Consider the following 16,446-nt stretch of genomic DNA (forward strand, 5'->3'; position numbering starts at 1 on the left):
AAACACTAATTTAACTACATTCCAACTTTTCAAATCCAAAACAGTACTATATCCAACACGTGATCCTGGACAGTTCTGCAGAATGATAAACAAATATACTGACACTATTGTAGTTGAAGTTATTTAAGAATTATTATTTATTGTCAAACCTAAATTTATATTTGCTTGTTATGCAATTTAGAACTTTAATAACCTTACAATAAAACAGTAAATAACAGTCTCAGATTTAATATTCATTTGAAAAGTTTAACCTTTCCTTAAACTTTGTAAGACTAGTTACATTACTGAATAAGAAACACGAAATGTATTTATTGTTCAGTCTCAAGTGCATAAATCAATTTTCAATTCTCATTTTTTAAAGTATGAAGCAGGGGCGATTTTAGCCCATTTTTGGGGGTGCTTCAGCAAAATGAATCAAAGCACCCCCAAAGATTTCTTACTTTGTTGACAATATTTGCTGTTTGTGTGACACACTACTAAAAATAAAGCGTACAGTACTTGGTTGAGACGTAACACTTTAATAACAAAAGTATAGATAACCTCCCTCCTTCCCAAAATGGTTTGTTCCAGCTCGGCTCTCCCCTGCTCTGGCTCTAGCGCCCTTGCTGCCAGCGCGATGGTGGCTGAGACGCAGAGGTGTAAGTGCCTGGCTTAAAACAGGACATATTGGCTGCATTTAACCTTCAGTTACTCTTTATATAGTTAGGTAGGAGTCAGACCATGTTTCTTTTTAGCTGAAAAACATTACACCAGGTAACCTGCAGTGTTGAAAACGTGTTTTCCCACGATGTTTGCTGCCCTACAACCCGTCCTGCTCTGTAGTAAAATCAGCGACCGTCCTGTTGCTCCCATTGAAATGTATACAGCCTATTTAAAATCTAAAACTTATAATTGTCCGTAGCCTACTGTTGTTACCACTGTCCTGTTTGAAATGGATACTAACTAGCTAACTGACTGAATGCCCATTAACCTTATAACTCCTGGTGTGTGTGTGTGTGTGTGTGTGTGTGTGTGTGTGTGTGTGTGTGTGTGTGTGTGTGTGTGTGTGTGTGTACAGAGAGACAGCGAGGTTCATAATGGATATAGGGAAGTTTTTTTCAAAAAAGGAGCCACATTCAGGTAAAAGTGTAAAATCAAATGATCCGTTAATCAAGAATAATGTTGGATCAGTGTTTCAATGTTTATATCTTTTATTAGATGTTCATGTGGTTTGGTTATTTGCCTTTTGGTTGAAAATACACTGAGAGAGGACTTTTTGTTAGTGATCTTAATAGTATTTTTTTTTTTATATTAATTTCATTTTTCATCTAATTGAATACAATCTATTTGTGTATGATTGTCAGTCCAAAGAGGGAGAGAGGAAAGAGGGAATGTGAGGAGAAAGTACAAGGTCAGGAAGAACCAGGTAAGAAAACAGACAGGGAACAGTGACAGGCACAACACAAACTGTTAAACTGACAAAGAGAGAAAAAAAACGAATTTTACTCACAATCTGGAAGTTGTTCTCTCCCTATATTAAAGCTGCTGTACAGAATCTGCAAAACAAACTGGGTTGAAACATTTTTGACCCTCTTTAACAACATTCCAACATAACATTATAATTGATTGGGGAGATTAAAATTAATGATGTATTTTTATGTGGTTCAGCCACAACTCTACTAAAACCTCAGCCAGTAATAGGTAGGCCAACGTTTGGACCGTCCAGTTGTCTGTATGACTGCCGTAGTACGTGCACCACATTTGCGCACTATCAGAAAGAGCCAAACAGCCCTGGTGGAGTGAGGAGCTGTAAAGAGAAGCAGATGCTCTGTTTATATTCTAAAAATGTTTTAAGCTTGTTTCAAAGATTCTGTACAGCAGCTTTTCCAAAAGCACACATACACTTATCTGTGTTTCCCAAACTTTTTACAGTGTGTACCACTTGATTAAAAAATGTCAAGCTCTCCTAAGTACCACTATGAAAGCATGAAACATGAAATCTTACAACACAAAATTAGTATCTGCAGTAAAGATTTTTTCATGCATTGTATACATTCTACCACAGGCAAAGTTGCCTCCATTTTTATATTCTTTTTTTAATATTTTTTAATAATTTATTCTGTTTCCGGAGTGTTTTTTATGTATCTGTATTATATTATACATACACATTAAAAGTGAATCTCTGTCCAAAAAATGCACTCAGTTTACTTTTTACTCACTGTGAGCATCATTCATTATTCTCCCCCAGTAATTAAGGTTAGGATATGTTTGTTTTTTTTATTCCAGTCCATTCTTCTTTAGCAGCATTTAAATAACCTTTATCAGATTTGATGGTTTTGTTACAGACTTTTCAAAAAAAGTGTTTTGCTTTTCTTTCACAAATGTGGGGATTCAATTGTTAAAATGTACAAAACAGTGATGTCATGTTTTGTGACGAGGACCCAGGGACAGAGAGACTTGATGAATTTAAGAATGTTATGATTTAATAAAGAAATTTGCAGACTTGCACAGAGATGGTAAAATTATGATGACTGATAATGGAGACGAAGACAACAGACGACGAGGACAGGGAGGATGCAGGGACCGAAAGAGACAGGGAAAAAGTCTCATTGTGATGAGTAAAGTGTATCTTAGCTGGCTGGGCAGCTCTCTGGGTGCTCAGCACCCCCAAAGCTCTGATCCTAGAATCGCCCCTGGTATGAAGCACAAAAACAAACAATAATTTTTCGTTGCATTCAATCACAGCACATGAAGCTTGGTTGGAGGGTTTTGCTTCCTGATCCAAGCATTGCTGCCTGAATGAACCAGATTGAATGAAATGAAAGCATTTTTTGAAATGGACTGTTCGTAGTGTTAATGGAGCACTTCGCTCTCAGACTGTGGGCTTACCTGTGGTTCCTCGGATATTTAAAAGTAGAATGGGAGGCAGAGCCTTCAGCTTCCAGAGCTTGGACTCGGGTGACAGAGACAGACACCCTTTCTACTTTTAAGATTATGCTTAAGACTTTCCTTTTTGACAAAAATTACAGTTAGGGCTGGTCAGGTGAATCCACCCTTATTAAGCTGCAATAGAATTGGGCTACTTCCAATGCACTCAGCATTTCTCCTTCTCTCACCCCTTTTCACTCACTATGTGTTTATAAACCACTCTGTATTTAAATCAAATAAAATCACTTTTATTGTCACGTCACATGTGCAGGTACACTGGTACAGTACATGTGAGTGAAATTCTTGTGTGCGAGCTTCACAAGCAACAGAGGTGTGCAAAGTACAATAACATAAGAACAAGCAAATATAAGAATGGCTAAATCTGAGAATTATATGAATAAATATATGTACAATATAAGCGTGTATGCATATTACTGAATGTGTATACTAAATATGTATGTCTACGTGTGTGTATATATGTGTGTGTGTGTGTGTGTGTGTGTGTGTGTGTGTGTGTGTGTGTGTGTGTGTGTGTGTGTATACATATTTTATAAATTAAATAGAGTAAAAATAAAATAAATATATAAAATATACAGAGGTTGGTAGTTGGATATTGTGCAAAACAAGTGGCATTTATATACAGTATGGAGTGCATACTGTTGAAGTTCCAGTAGTGAAGGTGAGGTGTTTATGAAGTGTTCAGCAGTCTGATGGCCTGGTGGAAACTCAAACAAGATTTGAAGAATGAGATCACAGATATAAGAAGTGGAAATGAGCTTCCTCTTAAGGGTGGCTGACATCTCCCATAGAGATGGGGTGAGGAGCTCACCCCATCTCTATGGGGTGAGCTTTAATTTTTAATTTAATTCTTAATCTCTAGTTCTCATCCACAGCATGTCTTTTGTATGTCTTCCTCCCTGAGCCTGGTTCTGCTGGAAGTTTGTTCCTGTTAAAAGGGAGCTTTTCCTTCTCACTGTTGCCAAAGTGCTTGCTCATAGGTGGTTTTCTGATTATTGGAGTTTCTGTGTATTATTGTAGGGTCTTCACCTTACAATATCAAGCACCTTGAGGCAACTGATATTGTGATTTTGGGCTATATAAAAAATGTGGAGGAGTAGCAGCTCTAGTCTAAGTCCCTCCCAGATGGGTGAGCTCCTCACCCCATCTCTATGGGAGACGTCAGCCACCCTTAAGAGGAAGCTCATTTCCACTTCTTATATCTGTGATCTCATTCTTCAAATCTTGTTTGAGTTTGAGAGATCGACCAAAGAAGAATGAGCTGAGATTGTCAGGACATATGTGTGAGATTTGTTGAAAATAACAACCAACGACAGGCTGATATCCAGCAAAGGGATACACAATTGACTTTTAGCATAAGGGGATCATAATTTTGAACCTTGTAATTTTTGTTTTTTCTGAAAAAAATTTGTTTCTGTGTGCAAATTAAAAAATGTACTTTAAAAATTTCATTTGTCATAGGTGGCTGATATTTCTGTTCATTGTAAATGAGCAGGTCAAAAAGTCAAAAAAGGAGCAGGCATGATGTGGGTGTGTTTTGGGACACTGGAAACATCTTTCCTTTAACCTCCTAGGACCTGGCATCCACATATGTGGACATCACATTTTGGGCTATTTAGACCAAAACACTCAATTTTGCTCTACAAGGGCCTGATATACGAGGACATTATACTGCTACTGTTCTATCGAATTTTTTGACGAATATGTGGCTCTCTTTTTTCTTAGAAACAAAAATTAGGTGGAAAAAAAATCTGGTAATTCTTTGTTTTTACATTCATCAGGTCCCAAACAGCCCAAATATCAAAGAGAAATTAAAAATGCATGCCGTGGAAGAGTTCAGGTCTTTGGAGGTTAAAGACACTTTCAGAAAAGTTATAATATTGAATTAGATGGGTGTCAGTATTCGATATTGTACTATTCAGATTCAGATCAATGTAACATAAATCAGATGATCTGAGTTTTATTCATAGCTGTATTTTGAACAACATTTGAATCTTGATGTGCCTGAGCCAAAAGCTTTTTTCACCATGCTCACCTGCACCAGTCCCTCTCTCATTCATAATCAGTGATCACTCCTAGTGGCAGTTATAGCAACTACACTGGATAAAATCAAAAATTACCTTCACAGAATTACATTCAGAACAGTATCAGTAAGCATGTTTGCCTTCTCATTTGCCCTAATGTGCTCAAATATTTACAAATGCTAACCGGGTTGTTGTGACAGATATCACATATTGCTTTGACAACTGCCATTCAAGAACTGTGCCTAACAATATAGAAAAAGTGTAGCAATTATTTTAAAATTGAGATGAAATGCATAATGGTGAGCTGCTTGAACCATGTTCAAGGACAAACACAAACTATTGTCTAATTATAGTAACAGGACTGTATAGCCTACATATAGCCATTTCTTCATGTTCAAGATTAAAATACCGCAAGATTTTTAGTTTCACAAGATGTAGCCTTACCCATTATATTATAATCTATTAGCATTTAATTCTATCTATATTATTAACCATTATAATATTTTGTAATAATTAACTAAATGTAGTATTTCTTGGGCAAACTAATTGTTAGTCAATTAATTGTGGATGTCAATTGCTATAGTGACTTATACCACCAGATAACAACAAACTGATATTCTTTAGTATATGTACGACAAGTCTAGGTAATGATATTTGTCAGAACTAAAGGTATTAAGCCAATCAAAGGCTTCTGTTGTCATCTATTATTTCCTGTTATTCATGGTGTGCTATTTCTCTCCTGTGCCTTTTGTTTTGTGGCGAATCAACATTCGAATCTGTCCATGAACATGAACAGGCCTTCATGGTCATGTACAGTTAACTGTTGGGCTTAAAAACTACTCAGACTGTTATTGCTTAGGTTACATTATCCTATTCTGTATTCATAAGATTCATGTTGGTGCATCTTTAAGCATTCACATTTGGTCATTTAATAGACAAAGAATTAATAAGCAATGTTTAATGATTAAGCTCTGCAGTGCACTTAATGGTGTATAGATGGATAGAAGGACAGATATTCCTTGCCATAAATCCTTTCACTTCACTTTGTTATATGTATAAATAAATGATTTTATAGAAATTTATGACAGTTTCGAAGAGGAACTGGAGCACTGTTTAAAGCTTTTAACAATTCCTCTGAAGATTTGCCAATGGACTTCAGGCGTGTTTGAAAATGGCAGCACACCACATTGAATCATTAAACAGAGCTTAATGATAGTGGAGAGAAAATTGTGTCTTCGTTTATTCTAACAAAATCCTATTCTCTGATAATTGGATTGTATAAGCAGTGATTACTCTTTACTCGTAATAAATTATACCATTTTTTTTGTTGTTGTCTGGGAACAACTATGTATAATTTCTGCAAGCAATCATAGCTACAGCTGCCAAGTTAGAAGCTACTATTCCTCCACTGGCCTGGAGATGCTGACCATGAAGCAAAATACACCTGGTACTTATATAAATTACTTATGGAAAGGTTAAACATAAATAATTTGAATAAGGGTACAAAGATCAAAGATCATCACTGGCTTTAATTAGGCGTTTCCTGTCACGGCTGTACACAGGCCAAGCTGCATCCTCCTTAGGTTCAATTAGCTCCACATGGGATACCAGTTTATGTTTATCTACCACCTGCAAAGTAGCAACCCGTCACGTTATGACTGTAGAGCCTTTTTGTGTGAGGACTAATATGACAGTGTGTGTGTGTGTGTGTGTGCCTGTAAATGCAGAATAAAACCACTAAGTGGAGTCAAAGAGCATTTGAATGAGGTGAATGACAACGAACACACAACTGTATTTTTGCATCCAGGTATGAGCCATTTACCCAAATGTAGCTCAGCCATTAATCATCTAAATATGGACACTTTTTCATGGCTGAGATCACAGTTTTCTTTCACTATTGTTTATCTCTCAGTTTGCATTGCTACTTATCAACTAGGCTGGTAAAGCTTTGTATAAAATATAGAGCTTTGAGGCATAATTACCTTTTTATAGCTACAAGGTTTGTGATGGATTTCTTGAAATGAAATAAGAAAAAACAACCAGCTTTCCTGGTACAATGCTAACGCTACTTCTTTACTTCCTGACTTAATACTTCTTTGTAATCGTCACATTTTATGTTTCCTTCATTGTTAAATGAAAGAACTATGGACAAAGAAAACATTTTAATGTATTTTTCATGCATTTATCCTAGATAAGTGTTATAGCTCCATGACATGTTGACACTGCGTCTTTACTTCAAGAAACCGAGTTTGTCTCTGAGCTGCTGTGTTTTTATCATGGCTGCATCTCCTCTTAATCCCTCATGCCCAGCGCTATCATGGTTGCCTTGACAGTGGAGACAGTTCACTCACGTTCTCTGCAGCTACTTTGTCTCAGCTCTATCGTCTATTCCCACAGCACAAAGAAACAGCAACGTGTCCATGAAAAAGTGTTTCAGAAGTGTTAATAACTGCTGCTATCAGCAGTAACATACAATATCCCTCCTGTTTGTGTTCCTCACAAACTCATGTAGTACAAAAATGATTTGTTAGTATCGATGATGTCATTATTATTATTTTTTTCTTCCTGAAATCAACTCTGTAATTTTTTCTCTTGCTGGAATATCATCTGTAAGCTTGGCTATGACACCTGCTGTTTACTATAGTTCAATAAAATAAATAGAGTGCCGTCACATATTGCATCAGTAACACCTGCCTGCATATTGTGAATATACTTTTAATGCCGCAAACAACATATCCCATATGTCAGTAGTTTTCTATGGAGTATGCAAGAGTACAAAGCATACACATTTCCAGGACTTTCTGATTGCGTGACCTTCAGCATATATGCTCTTTAACTTTCTATTTACGATGTGATAATATCTGATATTTAGTGCAGGAACAGTGTTATGTATCCTTCAGATCCCACTCCAGCTAAAATTACTCCATCCATGAAATAGAGGTATCCATGGTTACTTCAGGAGCCATGTTATAGGGTGCTGAGTGTATCTCTGCACAGTTTCCACCTTTTTCTCTCATTCATCATTTGAAAGAAATCATTGTGCCACCTCAAGGTTTCTGACAGTTACAATTTGGTTTTGCAAATGGGATTTGCAGTGACTAATCTCAATAATATTGATGAAGATAAACTGACTATTAAATGTCTCTGAATTATGAATGCGAGGCATATTACATCTGCAGTTAACCTGCTTGACTCTGAGGGAGGGAAACGCATAGCTTGTGTAGTTCAGTGCTACACAGGCTGCAGGATGAAATATTGTATGGGAGCATCCCCAGTACGACATATTTGCAGTCTTCAGAACAACCTGTTACCTTGACAACGCAATTTTATCATTCAAGCCCATTGCTACCTTCTCTTACAGCAGGAATCAAATGTGCCTTAAACCTATAGTGCTGCAGGGTTTTACACCTCAATTCAAGGTAGAAATGAAAAATTAAATGGGTTAAGATGTGCAGAATTATGATTTCACTCCATCACTGCACCGTGTGCAATATCAGATTTGCCATTTCTTAAATTTACAGGATTTGAAAGATGGTTTATTCTATAGGGCTTAACAGAAAGCAGGTAAGGCAGACAGCAGAAGGTAAGGTTATAAGGACTTGAAATGATTTCGTTCTCCAAGAAATACCACATGAAATATTTTAAGCTTTTGGGGTACGTGCTATACGTGGCACTATGATAACTACAGGGGGATTGGACAGATGAGTTCATCAGTTCAAAGTGGCAACATGTAATTTCCCAAAATACAAGTGACCTCATGATGTTTAGCATTTCACCTGACTTATTCATGCGTAACTGTCAGGCCATATTCGCAAGTCAGTAAGTCTGATAATTCTTATGTAAGCTCCACGAGAGCTTTTCACGAGGAGAGCCCATCTGCTGTCGTTTCTTTTTCACAGAATTCCACAAGCATTCAGGAAGATTTCCCAAAGGCATCTAAATCAAATTAGCAATAAACATTTATCATTTTTATCACATGAGAAAAGAGATAAAATGCACATTTTAAGCAGGACTGGATTTATATGACTATTGGTTGATATGACAGATATACAATCTTACCAGTTTTAGGAAAATGAATTACTTACGAGTGCATTTTTAACCTATCGCTGCACAAACTGATGTGAGGTGAATGACTTTCAATAGCTGATGAAAAGGCATGCTTGAAGATTGCTTATTATTTACTTATGGCGTTTGGAATTCCTGAAAATAACTGAAGAACATATAATGCAAGTAGCTGCAGTGCTGTGCAAAAGTATGGAGCCATCCCTTGTTTCTTTATATTTTGCTTCCAGACTTAAAATAGTTCTCTGGGCTTTTTAAAGGTCTTTCAAACTTTCAAAGTTTCCTTTGGACACTGGCTGCTCTTTCACTCATTTTGAGCTGAGTTTTTATACCAGACCATTTTCAGAGGAATGTTTTTTGGTTGTTTGTTTGTTAAAAAAGAAAAGAAAAAAAACTTAACACTGGCCTATGAATTATTCAAGCATGAAGCTAACTCACATAACTGAGATAACTAGCTGAAAAATGTGTCTAATGTGTTTTTAAATAACTTAAGAAACTGGGAGGGTAGAGGGAAAAAGAAGAAGTGGCAAGCCTAAAAAAAAAAAAAACTATCTATAGCAGAAGGACAGTATCTGACAGTCATGTCCTTAAGCTGGTCTTTCAGTTTACTGAAGCCTCACCACTAGAGTGGAAGGGTGGCTACCAAGAAGGCATTTTTAATAAAGACGATAGAACTAGACAGTAAATTAGTGGCAACAGTTAAAATGGAGTGATGAATCAAAATCTTAACCCTCTGGTTCAAATTCTCAATACGTATGGAGGAGTTCAGGAGGAGAGAGGCGCAACAGTGAGTGGCTATCTGTAAAACACAGTGGAGCTTATCGTGGTTTGGGGCTGCATTTAAACCAGTGCTGTTGGGAAGCTTGTCAAAGTTGGTGTGATTATGATGCAACATCATCTGGAAAGCACTTGACAATTCCAAACACACCAATATAGTAAAAGTATACGTAGACAGGTGAACACAGAATGGAACACAAACATGATCTCCACAGAGCCTGGACCGCCACGCTTTTAAAGCACTTGTAATTGTATAAACTCAGTTAGCACCTTATATACTGTATTTCCATGTACAGTATTGTTGCACCTATTTTCCATTTTCCTAATAAAAAATAAAGAAGCAAGGGCTAGATCAGGACTTTTGCACAGTACCCTACATGATCGTTTGACTAATAATAGATTACTTTAGTTAAAAATAGTAAGGCGTAAACATAAACATTATACCGTGCTCAAAAAATAAATAAAAGGAGCACTTGTTAATCAGAGTATAGCATCAAGTCAATTTAACTTCTGAGATTATGATCCGGCTAGTTAAGTAGCAGAGTTAATCAGTTTCAGCTGCTTTGGTGTTAATTAAATTAGCAACAGGTGCACAAGAGGGAAACAATGAGACAACCCTAAAAATAATCATGGTTTTACAAGTGGAGGCCACTGACAATGTTTTCCTTCCTCATCTTTTTTTGACTGCTTTGTCACTAGTTTGATAAGGCCAGTCCACTATTGAGCCAGTCTTGGTATAACTTTGTGCTTTTACTAGCATGAGGCAATACCTGGATTCTACAGAGGTTACACAGGTTGTCCAACTCCTCCATGATGGCATATCATTGCCCCTAGCATGGAAGAGATTCCAGGAAACAGCCAGTTACTGTCGGAGAGCTGGACAAGGCCTTAGAAGGTCCTTAACCTTTAGCAGGAATGGTATTTGCTTTGTGCAATGAGGACCTGACTTCCTCTTCCTAGAGGATGAAGTAATTGATAACAAATCACACAAATCAAGTGTGTGATCATGTATAAGTTGTATAGTTTTAATGTTTTATTTGGGAACAGAATGGTGTGTATGTGTAAGTTTGGTGATGGAGTTTTTATTATGAATGAATGATGAATTTTTATGAATTATTATGTCTATTTTTTATGTTTAAGGACAACAGATGGAAATTAGCCCTTGGCTATAATCTGGTATGTTTACATTCATGTAATTTTTTTACAGTTATGTTCATTAACATGTACTGTCCTAAATAAATTAAATTAAACACTGGCCCCCAAAATCACCTGAACCAAATCCAATAGAACACCTCTGGGACATTATGTTTTTGTCCATCCAACACCACCAGGTTGCACCTTAGAATGTCCATGAGCTCAGTGATGCCTTTTCTCTAGGTCTAGGATGAGATCCCCCAGGAAATGATGTCGTCTCATTATGAGCATGCCCGGACGTTGTCAGGCATGCCTAAAAGCACTTGGGGGCCATACAAACTACTGATACCATTTTCAGTTACTACAATAACATTTCAGTAAAATAGACTGCCACATCATTTTTTGTTCACTTTGATTTTCTGAGTATTTTGGAATTCAGTGCTCTGTAGGTTGATCATTTTCTTTTTTTTGTCTTTTCTTTCCTAACAGATTACACGGTCCTTGTCAGTATATAGATACCCCACATGATTTTCTTTCCCGTTGAGATCTGATATGTTTTTAAAGTGTTCATTTAATTTTGTTGAGCAGTGTAGCAGTGACAATGATGTCATTTATTAGTTTAAGACTGCATTTTTAAGATTTAGCATTTTATTTTGGCATTCATGCCAGTTCATCAAGCCAAAGTCGTTAAATTTTAATAAGAGGTTGACATGCTGAGTAATCAGTCAACAGTAGCAAACATTTTTAGAAAGCTGTACATGTTCATCAGATAAACAAACATACTAAACAGTCCTAGGTTACATGCTAATAAAATACTAGCATTGTACTCACCAAAACAGAATCACACCTTCTTGGAAAGGCTGCATCAACAGCAAGCTAGCGTTTGCCACATGGTACCTCTAAAAAAGGCAGCAACACCATAAACAAGGTGGGGAGCTCCAGTTCAGTGAAAATTCACAAGGTGAGACCAAGCCTGTTGTTGTTTAATTTGTTAATGTCCAATAAGAAATTATAAAGTGTAGAAGCTAAACTTTTTCCAGCTATAGCATGACGTGAACAAGCTAAATAAAATATCTGAGAACCATTGTTAGCCCAGGTACTCTGTTCTACTTTGTAAACCAAACACCACTAACTATCTAGCCAGACAGTTAGTAGCTGCTAATGATTTTTTATTTGGCAAATGATAATATAAAAACCACAGACATTATAAAACACTGGTGTAAATTCTGATTCTGAGAAATGAAGCCATTACAGAATCCATCGTTTTATCTGAAGGCCACCAGATGGCAAAAACTTTGATTACAAAAAGATTTCTGGTCCTAAAGAAGTCTATGGGAAAATGACTTTCTGACCTGATCTTAATAAAAATGTTCCTGATGGGTTTATTGCCCCAGGGTGCATTTTGTGTCACGCTAAATAAAAGCTTAAGTCTGTTGTGTAAATATTGGTCATGCTGCATTTTAAAAAGTGGGGTTATGTGTGGCATGTTCACTGTCTAACGGTTTGTGATCGACAAATCATTTGCCAAGTCAGAGTCACTTACATTCATGGATAGAGCCTGGTCAGAGCGTAATTACTGACTCACAAATACACAAAACAGTGGCAGTAGATTAAAATGCTTACAGTTTTACTACAGTTTATGTTTAGTGCCACTATCTTGGATTGTTAGCTTGCGGTTGCAGGAGCTGCTCCAATTTTCCAAGTGAAAAATCCAAGTTGAGGGGACATTCCATATTCAAATTACAGCTTATTCAGGAAAGCACCATCAGGATCGAGGACTTTAACAGTGCACCCGCCCTCCCTCACCAGTGATTACTGAGCACATTTTGATTAAAATTAGTAAAACTAGCGCAGGATGTCTATCTTCACACTGTGTCACGCTTACATTCACTTACCAAAGTGTTTTCACTGCAGTTATTTTTGTATAGTGTGTCATCCTGACAGGTCAGTGAGTATAGTTATTGATCAGGTCATCGTAGCATAAATTCACCCATTTTAATCAACCCAGTAGGGTAAAAGAAAAATACCAGGGTAAAAACTGTGGACTGGCCTCCACCTATAAAATCCCCCGTTTTGACTGTGATCACAGAAAAGTCAAACATTTCAATGTTTCCCTTGAATGCTTAACTAAATGAGATAAAATGTTTATATTTGTATGTGAGGTCTGATCAGAGTCACTCAATGCAAGGCAACACAACACGCCGAGCAACATAATGATGTAAATATAGTATCGACTGTCTAAAACTCTGTCTTCAGTAAATAAACCCAGCTATTAGATAAATCCATGGTGTGAAATTGATGCCGCTTTCCCTCACGTAACTAGTCCGATTCCTCGTGTGAGCACTGCGTCTATGTAAACATACTCGCTGTTCACGTTTAGTGCGTGCTCAGATTCGGCTCTTCAGAAATCGATCTATTCATAGAACGTGTTGGTTGCAATTATGTAAACACTCAACCTTTCACTCAAGTGAGACAGAGCAGAGGGACGGGGTGGAGAATAAAAGCAACGGAAGACAAGTGATGTTAAAATGAACATTTATAATGACTCTTTGTTGCCGTCGCAAAAATAATCTTTAAAAAACAATTCAATTATTAACACTGAAATGCTGACTTCACTGGTAGTCCACGAGTCATAAAACACAACTCACTGAATTTTCTTTTACAAACACAGTACTACAGTTACATTAAATAGTCATTACCGTTAAATCTATTAATGAATAATGTTCAAATTAACTAAATAATAAAATCAATGACACTTTTAAAATCCTCTCATTCCCTCACCATAGTAGCTGTTTTCTTTTTATTAACGGTGTATCATTTAGAAAATATACTGCTTCTGAGATGTTCCTTTAACAAAAGCAGAAAACAGACTGGCAGCATAACAATAATGGTACATGAGCTCAAACATTGTACAATTAGGGTGATGTTTTTCAAGGGGAGTGGAAATGGGACGGAACCATTCCAGTGATCTCACATTTAGAATGTAGGCTGGCTGCCTTTTGGCTCAGTATGGAATTATTTGGCACTCTTGCTGACAAACATTTGCCATAAAAAGCTTTCGCACTTTTTCTAAAATGGCACAAGAAGGCATTTTCCTTTCTGAATATATTCAGAGGACTTTAAATGCTGTCCTAGAAAGCCCTTTAAGTAGGTAACACTGTGGACTTTCACAGATTCTCCGCGCTCGTCACAGATGAAAGACAGAACTGTCGTCGCTAATATCAAAGAGAACCCAATCAACAAAACATCACTTTGCTTAGGTTGGAATATTTGATCTTATGCTGTCAGTCCATTTTTTTTCTTCTGAGATGTAAAGAACAGAGGTTAAACAACATTAAAACCGAACCCCAGAAAGAAAATTTACAATGGCATGAAAATGTTTGCAAGGTACGGCATGCTTTACACTTAAGCAAGCAGTCAACCCCGCAGAGTAGTCCAAATAACTGGAAATGAAAGAACAGTCTGGCAGAGTTTGACAGTTAAAGTGGCGTAAAATATCCAACACATATATGAGTTCTCGAGGATGGAAAAGGTCAACAAAGTTCATGGGAGGTTCAGAGGGTCAAACACAATAATGGCCTCATGTGTGGTTGGCAAAGAATCCTGTATTTTCCTCAGACGAAAGGGCTCAGAAATACCTAAAAACCATTTAAAGGGTGGACATGGTAGCAGGTGCTCCGTGTAATGAAACAAATTGTGATATTGTGTTGGCTGAGAGTGTGAGACTCAGGTAGAAGAGGTTTAAAGAGAGGAGCGACCAGCCTTAGCCAGTTTGTAACATTTAAAACCAGTCCTAGCCTTCTTTGTGAAAGGGCTCCGTGGGGCTGGATGGATGTCCCGAATACATTTGGACTGAAAATCAAAAACAAACATCACAGCTTTTGGAATGATACCGCAGCTCGGATAGCGCTCGGATGGGAAGCAGTCAATGCAACAACAGGGGATTTGCAACACAGAATGAGACAGAAACATCACTCGCGTAACTAGACCTTAACCGTTCGAACGTTTCCTCTGATTTTCATTACGTTGAGGTGGCAGAGGCAATCTTCGTGTTTGCTGGTGCCGATTAAGTCTCTCAGACCCGGCCTTTGTGTCAGCCGGACCTTGAGCTTGCATCCTTCAGTCCAGTGTTTCGATGCCAGTGTGCTGGATGCGTTAAAACCGCTTTCAAATTTTGGAATTTCAAAGCAAAAGAGGGATAAAAAGGCATACAGATCCTTTGTGGTTTCACATTCTAGTGCCAAACAATGCACACAGTGATTGACACAGACCTCTGCTGAAGGAAATGTGAAGGAGAAGCCTTCGCGTGAGGGAACAGATGCTACTTTTCGATTTCGTCTGAGACTCCAGCCCTTTCCATCATTCATGAGACCCGACAGGATCAGGGAATAAATAAAGTCACATCATAGCAACAGCAAAGAATGGCAACCAAATCAAATCGACTAAACTGGTTTGCTTCATTTCACACCCAGTATGACCCACTGATCAGTAAAGTGCATTTATGCAACACCAAACAAACAAGATAATGTTGACAGCGAATCGGAAGTTGTGTTAAAACATATCTGATTCATGACTGTGGCCATGTTAGGCCTACCTGACTGTAGCTGAAATCTGTTATTGACATAGATATTCTCTACATGTATTTGACATTCCTGCCCTGAATTTACATTAAAGACCATTTGACAGAACGTAAAATAAAAGAAACAGGAAATGGTTACATTCATAGATTAGATCTGGGCTTTCAAGCTGTGACATAAAGAGATTATGGGACGTGAGGTTCAACCTGTTTGTAAAAGAAACGAATGCCTGATATCCTATAAACACAAGGAGCCAATGCACTGAGTAACATTTTCACGTTTGCTTGTTTCACATTTGTAATACTCCTCACTGTACCTAAAAATCTAACGATGCGTTCAAAGACGACTGACGAGGAATTTTGATCTCTGATGTGTTTTCGTGTGTGTGGTTTTTTTTTGTTTTGTTTTTTCGGGCCAACATGACAATAATGAGCTCCCTCCCAACTCACAACATAAAATAAAAAAAACAACTTTCTTTTTTTTGTTTTCTAAACATGAGGCGAGTAAAACTGAAGTGCTTTACATTTGACTGCATGCAGCGTTATGTCTTTGAACGTTTGCGAGACACCTCGCAAACTTTTGTACGTTTTTTTTTCCTCCATAATTTACTTTGATACCATGCAATAGAAGACGTGCAAAAAGATAACACCTAACTCCACAAACACATTTTTGATTGTTAATGGCTATGTTATGAATGCTTATAACATGTTATGCTTAGTCCATGCTGGCCTATAGAGACATTTGTGAGAAAACAGCAGTACTTAAGCCACAGGTCAAACAAACACACAAGGGATGCATGGAGTGTAAAACAACATGGATCCATAAAAATCACAATCTTTAACTCTTACTCTATGTACCTATGGGATAAAACAACGCACAAAAAGTTCTTTGTCCTTTGTTTTCTTAAGTCATGTATTTGATTATCTTTTCTTAACTTAAAAGACAGT

Source organism: Simochromis diagramma, unplaced genomic scaffold (assembly GCF_900408965.1).
Source record: "Simochromis diagramma unplaced genomic scaffold, fSimDia1.1 OVJJ01000123.1, whole genome shotgun sequence".
Taxonomy (NCBI): domain Eukaryota; kingdom Metazoa; phylum Chordata; class Actinopteri; order Cichliformes; family Cichlidae; genus Simochromis; species Simochromis diagramma.